We start from the raw sequence: 16,348 nt of genomic DNA on the forward strand, positions 1-16,348 counted from the left end.
TGCTTTCCTACTACAATAGCAGTCAGTGGTTGCATCAGAGACCATATGGCCCATTGAAACATGAAATATTTACTTTCTGATGCTTTACAGAGAAAATCTGCCAACTCCTCCCATAGCTGGTTCTGCCTGACTCTCGTCTCTCGCCACTTCACCAGATTAACCGACACAAAATACTACTTCTGTGCCTTTCCTCTGTGTTCAAACACCTCCAATAAACCCCACCTTGCTTATAAACTCACACTGTATCCTGGCATCCATCAGATCAGGTGAACAAACTTGCTTTTAGCAAGAAAAGCCCACAAGGCCATGCCTTTGTTCATGCTGTCCTCTGCCTTTCAGAAAACTCTTCTTTGTCATACTGAGTGAAGTCAGACACAGAAAGACAAATCTCATATGATATTGCTTATATGTGGAATCTAAAAAAAAAGGGTACAAATGAACGTATTTACAGAACAGAAGCAGAGTCACAGATGTAGAAAATAAACTTATAGTTACCAGGGGATAAGGTGGGGGGAGGGATAAGGGCAGACTGGGACAGACACATACACACCACTGTATATAAAATAGATAACTAATAAGGACCTACTGTATAGCACAGGGAACTCTACTCGATACTCTGTAATGGCCTATATGAGAAAAGAATCTAAAAAAGAGTGGATACATGTAGATGTGTAACTGATTCACTTTGCTGTACACCTGAAACTAACACAACCCTGTAAATCAACTATACTACAATAAAAATTTTTTAAAAAAGAAAGAAAACTCTTCCTGCCTTCAACTGCTAAGCTCACTGCTAACTTGTCTTTCAGGACGCTGGGAGAGAAAATTTCCTGGTTTCCTCTTCTCTGCTTCCAAGGCACCCTATACTTACCCTCATCACAGCCCCTACCACACGACACTGAGATCATCTGTTTGTGTGTCTGTCTCCCCAGCTACAGTCAGATTCCAAAGGGCAAGGAACACGTCTCACTCACCCCCAAAGACCCAGACCGAACGTGGCTCCACGGTCCATAAACACTGAGCTCAACCCTGCCAGGCTTGCCTCCTCACTCACCGAGCCCCTGGTGCACGTGCTCACTCTCACTCCAGGCACCCCTGCACCTCGCCTAGACAACCCCACAATGAGCTGGGACACAGCCAACATACGCCCACGACTCAGCGGTCTAGGGTCCAAACCCCAGGCTCCTGTCACTCATGTGCCCTTGGACGAGACACTTGGGTGTCTGTCCTCACCTGCAAAGGCGGGATGCTAGAGCAGCACCTAGACTGCGGGGCTGACAATGCGTGTAGCGCATCTAAACCAGCGCTGTGCATATAATAAAGCCTCAAAGGGTAAGCTACTGTCCTTGTTCTCCTCAATGACTGGAGTCATCGGTCTGTGCCATTCAGCATTTCACTGCTTTTCTTCTTCCTTTACCCAACATTCTTATGCATTCATATTGTATCTTCTGAAGCAGGTCAGATACCTCTAGGAACTTGGGCCCTGCCCTGATACCTAGTTCAGAGCAACATGCAGAGAAGTGACCCAATAGATGATAAATTAATGAACAAATTATTCCAGAAAGTTCAAAGAGTTGCTAATAAGAAAAACAATGCAGAGCAAGGGATGAGGCAGAGAGTAATGAGACAGAGAGCAGCAGTCGGGGGGTACATTTGGGGGTGCTTTCACATTGGTAAGCATGGAGCCACACGTGCTCCCCCAGAGACTATCCCTTTGGTCAATAGCAGTATCAGCTAACACTCAGGGTGTTCACTGCTGCTTATCAAGTGCCAGTAGGATTCTAAATGCTTACAACCACCCAAGCACACAGGACTGTCATGCCATTGCACAGATGGAGAGACTGAGGCCCAGAAAGGTTAAATAACACAAACGAGGTCACACACCCTAATAAATGATGCATAAGTCTAGTTCCAGAGTTCATGCCGCTTACCACTACACAATTTGGTGTGTGTGTGAGAGAGAGACAGGGACAGAGGGAGAGAGAGAGAGTTAAGTTTCACCTGGAAAACCTACTGAGGACCACAGCCCAGGAGACAGCCTCCCTGATAGCTCAAAGGAGCTGCTCCAAAGAGGAAAGGAAGGAGCCAGGATATATATGAACTTTTTTGCTGGGAGAAACATGTAGTCAAACATAAAAATATTACTGCTAATCACAAAGAACAGACATCTCAAGGTAACTATTTTAGTGCTTTTCTATGTATGGGAAGATGCAAGAATCTGGGGTCACTGAAATTCTTCCGGAGATATGCATCTCAACTATCCAGGGGCCGGCATATCCAAAGCACAGAATGCTTGTTTTTCTCCATCCTAAATTCCTCTCAGGCTGCAATGTCAGTGGGCAACTGCTGTGGCTAATGGCTTGATCCTTGTAGAACTGGAATGGCAGGCAACATTTTTTTCTTTACAGTGACATGGAATCCGAGAAAATGTCATTTCTTCTTTCTTCTCTTTTCCTCTGGACTTCTTTCTCAGGTAAGATTATTCAGGCAACCCCTGAAACCTGGGTGTGGAGAAGCGGGGCTTGAAGATCACAAAGCACAGGTACGAACCAAAAAAACAGAGACTCACTCCCACATTTGGGGTTTTAATCTAGTTTGGTGCCACCCTTCACCTGCTAAGAGATCTCAAGCAAGCTACCTAACTTCATTGAGCCTCATGTTTCCCAGCCTGTTAAGTGGGCATCACATTCGTAACCTCCTGAGATTGTTGTAAGGATTAAAGCAGATCATGTCATGCCAGTGTACTGATAAAGCATACTCCTGATAAACTAGTTCCCTTCCCACCTTTCCCATACCTCAATATATGTAAGGTTTTTAGCCAAATCTGTTGCCCTCCTTTACTGTCCTACCAGAGAACAGTCTATACTCCAGCCTGGGTCTTCCTGCCTGGTGCCTAGGCCCAAGCACCTGGGCCTCATAAAAGCCTGCAAGAGCAGCCTGAAAACAAGCACGAGAGGAGAGCAACTGCACCCTGAGCCAAGGGAGGCAGCACAAGTGGAGATGGTCCAGTCGGCTCCTGGCGTGCAAATGAACATTGCATGTGGAGAGGCTGCCCAGCCAGGTGCTGCCAGGACACACCCTGACCGACATCCAGGGCAGAGCATGGAAGCCTGTAGAGGCAGGGCCCAGTACCATCTGCTACTCCGAGGCTGCACCTATGTGGGACATGGAGAGGGCAAGACAGGTAAAAGGGACAGGCAGCCACTTCCACCAAGGGTGGAAGATCAGACCGCCTGGGCAAGCTGTATACAGAAAAGCAAATTCTAAATTCCTTAAGAAGGAATTCTGTTGCAAAACTCCTTTACTGTGAAGAATTAAATTTAAAGCCAAGAAGTACAGATACAATTATATTTTGGAGGTCAATTCACAGTTTCATACACCAACACTGGCGCTTGGCTGTGTCTGGCCCACAGTAACATTCGGTAAGTGAGAGCTGTTCCTATGTAGTTGCCCATGGTACCCACTTGTCTAAAATGCTTAAAATGCCAAAGGCAGAAGTTTGATTTTTTCCCCCACCTCTGCAAGTTTGGTTTTGAGAAAAGCCTATCACTCTGGAAACAAACTGAAACATGTCCATGTCACTAGTTAAAATGCTTCCTTTTCCTTTTTCACAGGGAAACAAATGACTCTGATCAGTCATGACCAAACTGGGTAAAAGGTTCTGTTCCAAACAGTGGTTAGGATCCCACACTAGCTCATTTAGAAAAACAGAATAAATAAAATAAAAATCATCCATAAAGCAGCTGAGCCAGGGCAACAATAGGGTTTGCGCGAGCCTAGGTTTTGGGAATCAGAAATCCGCACCAGCCAAAAAAGTAGAGGGAAGGGGAAGAGTTTCCTCACCTTTTCAGGGAGCAGACCTGTATTCAACACTCTGTCCAGATCCCATGGCCCAGCCCCTAGGTCCCTGAAGACCCCTACACTGTCCTAAGTGTCCCTCTGGGAGGCCCACTTGTGTTCCCCTCTGAAGGCTTCAGAATTACCTCCTCTAACTCTGCAAAAGGAATATGCCAGTTCACCTAAATGCACCTCTCCTGTAGCATTTCAAACAGATAACTCAAAAGTGAAGAGAGGCACAATGTGTAACAGTGCAGGGGAGGCTGGAAGAGAAGAACAGCTGACCCCCAGGATAAACATAAGTCCACCCAAGTCAGCTGCCCTTGACTGGTCCATGAGAGCACAACTCCAGAACCAAATGCCTGAGTCTGAAGACTGAGTCCACTGTTTCTAACAGGGCAATCACTGAGCTTCCTCGTGCAGGAAACAGGGGCCATCACAGCACCCACCCTCTCGGGTGGCCATGAGGACTGAGTGCAGTCACTGTGTACCCACTCAGAACAGGCACAGCACACAGCCAATCGTCTCAACACGGGACTGCAGATGCCATCATCGGGATGCCACTCTCCCCACTTGTCTTTCTCTCCTACTCACAAACTCAACATTGGCAATCACAAGGCAGCCTGGTGGTGGGGGTGGGTGAAGTGAGGGAAGGCAGGGAGGAGTGTGGCTTTTTGTAGGTCAGGGACAGCCTGCGCAGAGGTTTGCCTTCATAACCAAGGGGGTGACAGGGCCTGGAGGAAGTATCGCCTTACCCTTGGTCTTCCCTCTGGGCTGCTCTGCCCCTCTCTCTTCCAAGCTTCAACACTGACATAGGGACTCCTCCAAACTGCTTAAATCAGCAACTGAAAAGAAGCAGGGCAGGAGAAAGGACAAAGCCAGGACCAACCAAAAGTTTCACTTTGCCTCACATAGTTATTTAAGAGTGTAAGGAGGGACTTCCCTGGTGGCGCAGTGCTTAAGAATCCACCTGCCAATGCAGGAGACACAGGTTCAAGCCCTGGTCCAGGAAGATCCCACATGCCGCAGAGCAACTAAGCCCGTGTGTCACAATTGCTAGAAGCCCGCACACTGCAACGAAGAGTAGCCCCCGCTCTCCACAACTAAAGAAAGCCCGCACGCAGCAACGAAGACCCAATGCAGCCAATAAATAAATAAAAATTAAAAAAAAAAAAAAAAGACAGTAAGGAAAAGTCAATAAATGCTACTAGTTAAACACCTGACAGAGTACTGTTCCTCTCCTTCCAGAGTTAATCAGACCTGATCCTTCACTAGATATACGGTCTAATGCAGAAAGACCCCTCTCCTGGTGTTTATTCATACACCCACACAAGCTTGTCTGTCCTCCTCAAGCACAGACACTGACGATGCACCCCTCCAGCCAGCGAACTGACCACTTAGTAGAAGCTCCTGCCCTTCCTCTACCAGGGTACACACCAACAATCCTACTTCTCCCTTCTTTAATCTGATTATCACCACTTTTTTTTTTTTTAAGTTTTGGCAATTTTCTCTTTTCTGTGAAACTCAGCACTGACAAAAAATCAATGACTGAAGGGTTTAGGGGGACAGTTTTCCTGTCCTCCCTGCCCAGTTTCTTGATAACAATTACCACAAGCCTTTACACCTCAAGATGGCTAAGGCCCACACCAAGAAAACAGCAAGTCGTGCAGCTGAGCCCCACAGGGCAGGGATATTGTTCTGTCCCTGGGGTGTACCAAGCACCTCAGGGCCTGACGCCCTTCACCACACCATCCCATTCCACAGGATCAGAGCTGAATTCTGAAAAGTGGAAACAAAGGTGACAGAAGGGGTGGCTAGAGGGAAGGGGAAGTCCACAGAGAGTTTAGGTAAATTTCCAAACAATATCCCCACCATTTCCACAATGTGCTGCATTATGTGTAGAAGTTAAAGACCAAAAAGGAATCTGATTTTTAACTCTGCCATCTAAAGTAGAAACTGAGAGCCTTATTTACTGCACAGATTTTAGCACAAGTGCCATGTCTCCAGGTTTATAATTTCAAACTGCAGCTTAAGTTAAAAAGCTTGTGTACTAAAAGTGTCCCCTGGGTTAGAATATCACAAATTTCCTCCGTCCACAAACCATTTCAATTCTCTCTACCCCTATTCTCCCCATCTGGCCTCATTAAATATTTCACACTCTCCAAATAAAGATCTTTTTTCAGCTCTGTTTTCTTTTCTAAAGTAATGATGTGGCTAAAGAATGCTTCTGGTCCAGAAAAAGTCCAGAATCTTTTCTACTATTCTACTTCAATGAAAAATAATGCCCCCGTACAACCACGTCCCATCAGACCCAGGGAGGCAGCAGCAACAGGTGTCAGGGACTCTGCCATCTGTTCCCCAGTCTCCATTAAAGCATGGAGGTTAGGAGCACACACTTCAGGATCAGCCCAGCTTAGAGTGCCAGCCCTGCTTTCTGCCTTGACCTGGGTCTCACCAAACCCTAGCTCATCTAAAACCAGGGAAAACAACACATCCTACCTTGTTCACTGTCATGAGGAATAAATGAGGTGATGTACATGAAGCACATGGAACAGGCTCCCACACGTAAGCACCTAACAAATGTTAACTATTCTTAGCTAATAATCTAAAATGCACAATGGTCTGGTATCTTTACATTTTCCAGGTTCCAAAAAAAGGAGTTGTTTTTTTTTTTCTCCCCTACAAAAGTATTAGTGAAATTTTTAAGGAAGAAAACTCAATTGAAGCCCAACTCAGGTATCAACTCATGACTTAGAACAAATCACGTCACCTCCGTTTCTTCATCTATAAAGTGGGAATAACACACTGCACTAAACTTGATGACCTCAGAGACAAGAAAGAATCAATGAGATAACAGGCGATGAAAAAGCTTTCACTTCTTCAAAGAAAAGCAATAAGTTAATCCAGAGCATGATTATTATTAAAATGTCACAGCCAATATTATGGGACATACTTACTCTTACCAGTGACATTAGTTTTCTTTCAAGAACATTAGGTTTGATAGCTTTTTAATCAGGTCACATGGAGCCTGGTTACAAGCATGAGGGGATACATGCAAAGCCCAGTTCAGAAGCAGAGTCAATCAAATCTAGGACTGTGCCCTGCCTGCTGGTCAGGTGTTACCCACCCTGGGCCATTTCTTAGATGCCAATGCCAGGAGAAATTAGGAAAGGTTTATAGTTCCACGTGGACAGGCTAAACCAAAGACAACCAAAATCTTTACCCACAGCACTTCTCAACAGACCCAAGAAATGGTCCACTCTGGCCATTTATTCACCTGTGCTGAGCGATGTAAGACCGCTTCCACAGTGCACACCATCCTTTCTGAAAAAATGCACACATGAGCTGGAAGGAAGCAATCAATTTTTTTTTGTTTGGTATTTACTTCTAGGTCCAGAGGTTTGAGTTTCGTTTTTAACCTACCATAAAAATTTTGGTGTGAGAGTTAGGGGTTGGGATGGGAAGAGCAGTGGGGGCTTGGGGGGCTAGTCCAAACTTAAGAAGAGAGGACGCAAACAAAACCACATCCAGTTTCATCAACCACAGGTCTCCCAAACCCAAACAGAAAAGAAAAAAAATCACTTATGGTTATTAAACATCTACCACATGCCAGGCATTGCACTAAGTACTTGGTATTCATTACTCCAAAGCCCCCACACCTGGAAACACCATGAAACAGTGGTCACCAGAACCATCCCAGGTGGGAGGGAAAAACCCCACAATCTAGCAGTCAAATTCTAGACATTTCAAAGGTTAGCGCTGTGAATACAAAAAAAAAAGCCTTAGCTAGGAACCAGGTCCAAGTCCCCAAAGATTCTTTGCAAGAGGAACATCCAATAATTCTGGAATTAACTCATGGTATTTAATATACTATCCAAAATGCTAAAAAATTTTTAAAACCTGGAGCACAAGAATTCACTGTAGGGCCGCAACAATCTGAGTCAAGTTTCTGACTAAGTCCATTTGACAATCAAATAAGAAACTTATACTATCCTCTTGAGGGACCTTTACAGATGTGCTCACAGGAGAACCACCACCACAAGGAACTGGCATCTGTGTAGGCAGGTAATGAGGAGCAGAGCCTTCCTGCTGGTCCAGCAATTGAAGGGCAAGGTCCTGCTCACTATAAAACCCACCTCATTCGCACCCTGGGGTACAATCCAAACGACTGTCTCCCCAGCAAACTGTCAAATGGGACTTGCAAAGTTTAAACACCATCTCTCCATCCACATTCCAGAAAATGAGAAGGTGATAAGTCTTAAAGAAAACACTGCTCACAAGTCGCCTCCATTTCTCGGAACTAAGCACTTATGTCGACGGTAACTGATGCCTGCAGTAAACAGCCGCCACCTTAGACCTCACAGACGGTGTGTAGGGCTGGAGAGCTTTCCCTGAACTGAGTCTAGAGAGAAGTCGGGAGACGAGGGCAGTCCGTGCACCGTAGGGGACGGGGTCACAGGGGACATAGCGAGATGGGGGAAACGGGGGGATGGGGGGCCAAGGGCGACGAGAAGACAGGGGACGGGAGACATGGGAGGACCTGGGGGAAGGGGGGACAGGGGCACACGGGGACGGAGGGACACGGGGAGATGGGGAAACGGGGGGATAGGGGACATGGGCGGACGTGGGGGGAAAGGGGAACACGGAGGAACAGGGGCACACGGAGGCGGGGGGGTCCATGGGGAGACTAGGGGACGAAAAGACGGCGGATGGGGGGCATGGGAGGACCTGGGGGGAACGGGGAACACAGGGGGAAAGGGGCACAAGGGGGAGAAGGGGTACACGGGGAGATGGGGTACACGGGGAGATGGGGTACACGGGGAGATGGGGTACACGGGGAGACGAGCAGACGGCAGATGGGGGACATGGGAGGACCTGGGGGAAGGGGGGCACAAGAGGGACCGGAGACGGGGACACACGGGGGACGGGGGGACACAGGGAGACGAGGGGCTGAGGAGACGGCGGATGAGGGGCATGGGAGGATCTGGGTGGAAGGCGGGCCACGGCAGGAACAGGGGGTCGAGGCCCCGCTGCGCCCGCCCTCCCCGGCGCGGCTCCTCGGCAGCGCATCCGCTCGCGGACACCAGGGCGGCCTGCGGGTCCCCTCGTGCCCGGCCTCGGACGGCGCCCCCGGCAAGCGCGCCGAGCCTGCCGCCCGCCACCCGCCGCCCTGGACCCGGGCCCGCCGTCCGCACCGGGGCTGCGGCGGCCAGAGGGAGGCGCCCGGCCCGCGCGGGTCCCGGCCCCGTCCGGAGCCCGTCTCACCTCCGCCTCATGCCGCGGTGCGCCGGCGTCCCGGTCGCAGTCCGCAGTCCCGCGCCTCAGCCCCTCGGCCGCGGCGTCCGGCGCCCCAGCTCCGCGGCGACCCCGCTCCAGCCGGTACCTCAGCCCCTCGGTCGCGCCCCAGCACTCGGCGTCCCGCGGGGGCAGCACCGCTGCGGCTGCTGAGGTAGCGGCGCTGCCGCCGGGCGGGGCGGGCACATGGGAGGGCGGGGCTGCGGCCCCCGGGGCGCGACCACCAGACCCCGGCCTCGGGGTGCTGATCTCAGAGCGCCTCCGGAACCCGCTTGGTCTCCCGTCCCCAGGGACGCCGTCGCTACCCGCAGGCTCAGACTTTGGCAGAAGCTCATAGCGCTATGCAGAAAGTAAGGAAAGGAGCTGCCGCCACGCCCTTCCTCTTCTCCACCTTCCCCCCGCAGGTCTAGTGGTACATTCCTCAAAGCCCGCCCCTACGGGCCAGAGAGAAACCGATTGGTTAGCAACCTTGGAAGGGGGCGAGGAACCGCGCGAAATGGCCAATGGAAAAGCACGGTGGGCACATCAAAGCCGGCCAGATAGGGAGGAGAGAGGATTCAATTAAAGGGCACGTATTCGTTGCGCTCAGCGGCCGCCACAGAACACAACTGGAATTTTCTTTCTGATCCTATCCAGATGGGAAACAGAGATTGAGGATCCTCAAGTTTTGGGACGAGAGAGCGAAAAGAAAATATGAAGAGAACTGATGAAGGTATCTGCGTGTGCCTTTCGTAGGTTCCTCCATCTCGGTCTCAGGTATCGCATCTAATCCAATGAGGATATTGGACTAGAATTGATCTCTGACGGTCCTTCTCATACTTTGCGAGCCTATGATCCTTTGCATAGGATTAGCAATATTTACATATGTTCTTCAATTTGGGGCATCATCCTAAAGAACTTTGGTTGAAAGTGGGTAGACTTCCTTTCAACCAAAGTTGGAAGTTGACACCAGTTGCTTTATACAGGCAGTTATTAACCGCACCTTTCGTCAAGACAAAGTCAGTATCCTTTCTGGGTACCTCTCTTAAAGCTGAGCATTCTTCTTATGTGTGGAGAGCCACACTCTCCCCAATAATTTCTACTCTTCCAAGAGTCACCTCCTCCTCTTCTTTCTTCCTCCACATAATCAGACAAAGCTTCAGTCAATAATTCATTCACCTGTTGAACTGTCCAGAATCCCTGGCTTCAGCAACAAGTCTTGCCAGTCAGGCCTCATCAGAGTTGCCAAGTGCTGGTCACTATCTCGAGTCTGCAGCAGCCACTCAACTCTGGCAAGGCCAGTGAGGCTCTCAGCCTCTCTGCCTGTCAGATTCAAGACTTTGAACTGTCCCATAAGGGTCCCACCTGCTGTTTTTGAGCTTTACATGGGCAGCAGGCCCGCATTTTGGTACCAAGCCTCAGGCCAACTCCAGCTTCTTTTTTTAGAACTTTTCAACCTCCCATCACCTGCTCACCTTACTCTCACTCAACCCACTTCCAAATTGTATCAGGTGTTTAGGGTACCCTTAGTAGCTCCACTCCCCAGCCAGATAACTCATCTTCCAACTATTATGCAAAGAGTTCTAGAAAGTCCAGTTCCTCCATGAAGCCTTCTCAGACTGATGAACAGAAGCTGCTGGCTTATAGAGTTCCCACTTCTACTTTGTGCTCCCCAAACCCTGATTTTCTGCCCTAGTATGCTATTTTTATTGACATATTTACCTCTCTCCTTTATTGACAGCAGCAGCAGCTGCTGCTTACATTGATTAAATGCTTACCATGTGCTGGCTACTATTTGGAAGTGCTTTGCTCCATATATCATTTCATTTCAGCCTAAGATAGGCTTAGAGAAGCTGACTCGCCCAAGTGCATACTGGAGGTCTAACTCCAGTGCCTACTTTCACAGCCCCACCATGCAATGCTATCTCCTGTATCTTCAGACCAGCTGCATTCCATGCAAAAGATAATGTGATACACCTATATCATGTTTTATATCGACCTCTATACCTATATCATGTCAGCCTCAAAACAATCACGTCAGGGGAGTTGGGAGCAGTTTGTTACAGGCAAAGCTGCAGGTACGCTGATGTGCTTGGCGGCTGTAACAACACTGATGAATAAGGAGTCCAGTTTTCCAAGGTGTGGATTTTCCCCCTGCAACCCCTACTCCCTGAGTGAACACAGGCTTTTTATATGAGCAAGTAGAGAACCATTATAAGCAGCAGTGGAACAAATACAAAATACCAAAACCCACACTGTGGGAGGGAGGAGCCTGTTACAGCAAGTGCTCGCAGTGGGCAAAACCAGCCAAGGAGGACGTCTGAAAACAATGAGGAGCATCGTGTGTTTCACTTTACTGGCTTATTGTTTATACATCGTCAATGAGGTTGTGTCTTTGACACATCTGGCAAATTCAATAGCAAATGGCAACAAAAAATGCCCCCGCTGCCTGAGGTGCCTGGGGACGGAATCAGCCCCAGGCCCATGAGGAAGGGGCTTCTATGTGCAGAGTTGCTGCCCCCAGTTTGAGGAACTTTCCAATTTGCCATTTAGTGAAATATCCTGCACCACTGACAGTTGTGACACAGCCTGAAAACATAAGGTGAGCTAATGATTTCATTCTTTTTAAACTGCTGAAATCCCCACAGGGATGGACACGCCAGCAAAATGGTGTGGGAGTCAGTAAAGTTTTAATATCGATTGAGAAGCCTGAGCACGGCCATCCTGAAGCCAATATTTCCAGGTCTCTCTGCCGGCCCAGCCCTAGTCCATCCAGTTAATTTGCACTCCCATAGTTCTTCCGTCTTTTCTCATCCCCAGAGAGCTCTGAAATGTCTCTGCTTGTCTGGGTACTTAATGGATTCAAACATTTCTTGGGCACCCACGCTGAGCAAAGAACTGTCAGGTTGTGTGAGGTTATCCTGATGGATTGCCCATGAAGCCTGTACCTACTGACTGGATGTGTGTGGAAAATATCAGGCCCCCTTGGTGAGGAGTGGATCAGATCAGCTCCTCAGAGGCGTGTGTTGGGGTTCTATCCCCAGCTAAACATATAGGCTCATGTTGGAACATCCCTGCCCTAGAGCAGGAGGAGCGTGGGGCTGAGTTCTGGGAGAGGGCTGGGGTGGGGGAGAGGGCGTGCATGCTGGGGAGGAAGGTGGAGAGAGGGAGGGTACCCAGAACCAAAGAGTAGGGAGGGTGATGTCAATCCATCATTTGGCCATTGAAATAATTGTGGTGTGGTCAGTCTTACTTTTAAGAAAAAAAAATTCTGATTTCCAAAATAATAGATGTCCATCATTTAAAAAATTTTAATAGAGAAAAGTACAAAAATAAGTAAATAAAATAAAATTTAGCCATTCCTCTTTCCTATACTTCTTTGTGTGTACATGTGTATGTATCTTCTTTTTTGTATGTATCCTTTTTTTTTTTTGGCCATGCCTCCCCAGGGGTCTAACCTGTGACCCCTGTAGTCTTAACCACTGGACCATCAGGGAAGTCCCCCTGTATGTATCTTAAAAAAAAAAAAAATGATCAGGGCTTCCTCAGTGGTTAGGAATCTGTCTGCCAATGCAGGGGACACAGGTTCAAGCCCTGGTCTGGGAAGATCCCACATGCCGCAGAGCATCTAAGCCCATGTGCCACAACTAATGAAGCCCACACATCTAGAGCCTGTGCTCCACAACAAGAGAAGCCACCGCAATGAGATGTCCATGCACTGCAACGAAGAATAGCCCCCAATCACCACAACTAGAGAAAGCCTGCACGCAGCAACGAAGACACAGTGCAGCCAATAAATAAATAAATAAATTTATTTTTAAAAAGTGATTAAACTGCCTTGCAATCTACTTTTCTCCTTAACAAAACAAGGGATTTTCTCATGCCGCGTAGATTATTCTAACACATGATTTTAAATGGCTGCATCATATGGTTATAGCTTAAGTTATTTAACCAAGCTTCTGTTTTTAGTCATTAAGGTTATTTCCGATTCTTCATTATTATATGTAACTACAAGGATTGTCCATATATGAAAATGTGTATATATTTTTATGATTATTTCCTAATATTTCTAGAAATAGGACTGCTTGGTCAAAATGTATGCACATTTTTTAAATGTCTTATATATATTGCCAAATGGCCTTTCAGGAAGCTTATACCAGTCACATTCCCACCAGCAATGTATGATGTGGCTATTTCTCTGAACACTCACCAACTCTGGACATTTCTTTTGTAGTCCTTGCCATTTGACAGATGAAAAACAATATCTTGTTGTTTTGATTATCATAGGGTATTTTTAATCCATCAAGGTGATAAATATGTATCTTTCCTTCCAAGTCTCCTGGAATTTAATAGCAAAATGAGTGTTTCCTTTCCCCCCCATTCAACCACTCTTCTCCCAAATCCCTAAGAACTGATATAGAAATCAGAGTAAAATCTGCTCAAATGACTAGGCAAACTCAGGGCCATGTCACCTGAACCAGTAAAGAAGGTGGTGGAACAGATGCCTCAAAACAGCACATATGCCATAAATTACAACTTTGACATGGGTAACAAATCCTTACACAGAAACTCTTTTAGCTATAAAAGGAGATCAGTCCTCTGAGTTATATTTAGTACTGGCTAATACTAAAATCGTTTGCATTTCTTCAACAACACCCAGTTGTCTAATGGGGCAAGTCCACGATGGGTCATCCTCCATACTGAGTGGCTAATCCACCCAATATTACTCCCAACTCCTGCGTAGCTTTCTTGTCCGTTGGCTTTGTTTTTGTTTTGTGGTTGCCTCCACAAGGTCTCCTCCCCTCTGGCTGTTAGCAGCCTAATTTCCCATTGAAGAATTTACCCCTCCCCCATTCCCAGTGGGGTTTGGTTAGGATTGAGCACAACTCCTCTCTGGACTTAACGTGGGATGCAGGTAGCTCTGGGAGATGCTGGCAGCCCTCTTGGGGCCATGAGGTATTTGTTGCCTTCACCAGAAGGAGTGGAGTTGAGAAACAGAGAGAGAGGAACGAGGCCTGGTCAAATCTGTGAGCCCTGAATCAAGCCTCACAGGAAGCCAGTGTGTGAAACAATACATCCCCTCTTTTTTTTTTTCTTTCTTTTTCTTTTTTTTAACTTAAACCTGTTTTGCTCAGCTTTCTGTCACAAGCAAAGAATGCTGACTGAAACACTGCCTGTGGATGGATTCCGTGGTCCAATAGGAACTCAGTCCATTCAATCCAAGCATTCTAAACATCCCACCCATTACTGCCACTAGTTCAGTTCATCATGACCCCAGGGGCGTTCAGATCCAAGGTACCTCCAAGGAAAAACCAAGCTATGTGGAGCCTGAAGGCCCCAAGATGCCTTGGGCAGGCTCAGAAGCCCACGCATCTAACCATAAGATGAGAGAGTCAAGAGGGAGGAACAGGTTGGTGCAGTACAGTTTGATTCCTGGGCTATGGTCCACTTTTCATGTGGACCTACTGAAGACAAGAGGGTCTGAAAAGCTTGATGTCCTGATCCTCTTCACTGAAGACTGATTTGAAAGCAACCCAGTCTTCTGCAGAAAAGCTAAGAGGATCATGGACTGGGATGTCCCAGAGCTGGAAGACAACCTGGGTCCTGGGGTTTATCCCTAGGCTAACACCTCATAGTGAGGTAAAAAATTAAAAATCTGTCAACTAATTAAATCTTCCTAACTAATTCCTGATTGGGTTGCAAGTTGCACCCTGCCAGGAAAAAGGAAATTTAAATACAACTTGACAAAATTGCAAATCTACTTCTGCATCAATTTTTCCACAATACAATGACAAAAATTGAGAGGTGTCCCCCCTAACTCACTGGTATATACATTGTGTAGCAGCCAGAAATTCTGTGTAAGTATCAATACAAGCGAGCAAAATCAAGATGGGAGTCTATGGAAGATATCTCTAGTCACCAAAGCCACTGCAAAATAAAATCTGGAACCACCACATTGTAATCATGATCAAAAGACAGTTTCCTGGAGTCCTGATGTAACTTGCAGGAAGACTCTTCCCTAAGCCAAGCCACACCAAGTACTGGAGAGCCTCTAGGAAACATAGAAAATTTTGTCAATAGGGTTTTTCTGGACTTATATCTTCATATACTAAGAACTAAGAAAAATTTACCTAAACAAACAAACATATTCACGTATAGGTGTAGTGTATATAGAAATATATATATTTCTCTGAACACAGGCCTTGGGGCTCCTCCCACCATCAGACAGAATTGAAAGCTACCCTGCTGCAGAACTAAAACAAACTCATCTAGTGACTGGTTCCTTCTCCGGTGAGGAGAGAGAGAAGCTCTCCTTCCTTCCAGTCTGTCTTTCCTCTGCTGCTCAGACACATGCTCTTAAAAATAAAAACATCAGCTTCAACACTGCATGAGGCAAAGGTCAAGATCGGCCCAGCTGGGTTATATTTGAATACAACTTATTTTACACAGCTCTGTTTTCAATTGTGAAAGAGAAAAGAATGAAGAGAAAGGCGTGGAGGGAGAGAGGAGAAAGCATGTGACACTGCACATGTAGGAGGTCAGATAATAACAGATGTTGGTCTGATAAAGCCCAAGAATGGAGCTGGGACCACAGGCACACAAGTCAGCGTTTTCAGGTTTAAGAGGAAAACACATCCAAGTGGATCGTCTTTTATGGGAAAGGAAAAGATGTCAAATCTGCCTTTGCCTGGGGCCTAGTAAGGGCACATGCAGGATCCCAAACCCCTTTGCTCCTATTTGAGATCATGGAACCTCGGTTTGGTTCCTTCTCATTCAATCCTCCAGAGTGTCTGCAACAGACAAGGCAGTTGTCTGGGCACTGAGAGCATCCCAAGATCAACAGGACATAGGGTCTGCCCTCACAGAGCTAACCATGGGGCAGGGAAAGTGAGGCACAGATAGAAAAGTGTCTTTGCCAGGTAGAAAGTGCTATCTCGTGAGACTGAGAAGACTCCCATTCAAGAGATCAGGGAAATTTTTGAGAAGGATTATTTGAGTGGGTTCTCAAAGGACAGAGAGAGAAAGGTGTTCCAGGAGTTGAGACTCTTTAACTCATTCTGGTTCCCACATCAGAGAAGGAGCAGAGGTCCTCCCCAAGGACCACCTCACTGCCCCAGGGAGGTAGGTTGGAGGGTTAGAAAGAAAGGGAATTTAAAAGGGTAAATACTAACATGTTAATATCTCAGTGAAGAGAGGGATTGGGTGGGGGGGATTATCTTCCTTTTTGTACTCTTTC

The 16,348-nt window shown here is 47.2% G+C and overlaps 1 protein-coding gene across 4 annotated transcripts in view; it reads right to left on the minus strand.

The window, feature by feature from the left end:
• MICAL3 (microtubule associated monooxygenase, calponin and LIM domain containing 3) overlaps positions 1-9,507 on the minus strand; it is a 162,273-nt gene extending 152,766 nt beyond the window's left edge. For all 4 annotated transcript variants that reach the window (XM_057703524.1, XM_057703522.1, XM_057703526.1 and 1 more), the window contains exon 1: positions 9,103-9,507. The gene's annotated coding sequence lies outside the window, so the exon portion shown is untranslated. The remainder of the gene's footprint in view (positions 1-9,102) is intronic.
• Between the last annotated feature and the right edge of the window lie 6,841 nt (positions 9,508-16,348).

Source organism: Hippopotamus amphibius, chromosome 12, assembly GCF_030028045.1.
Source record: "Hippopotamus amphibius kiboko isolate mHipAmp2 chromosome 12, mHipAmp2.hap2, whole genome shotgun sequence".
Classification (NCBI taxonomy): domain Eukaryota; kingdom Metazoa; phylum Chordata; class Mammalia; order Artiodactyla; family Hippopotamidae; genus Hippopotamus; species Hippopotamus amphibius.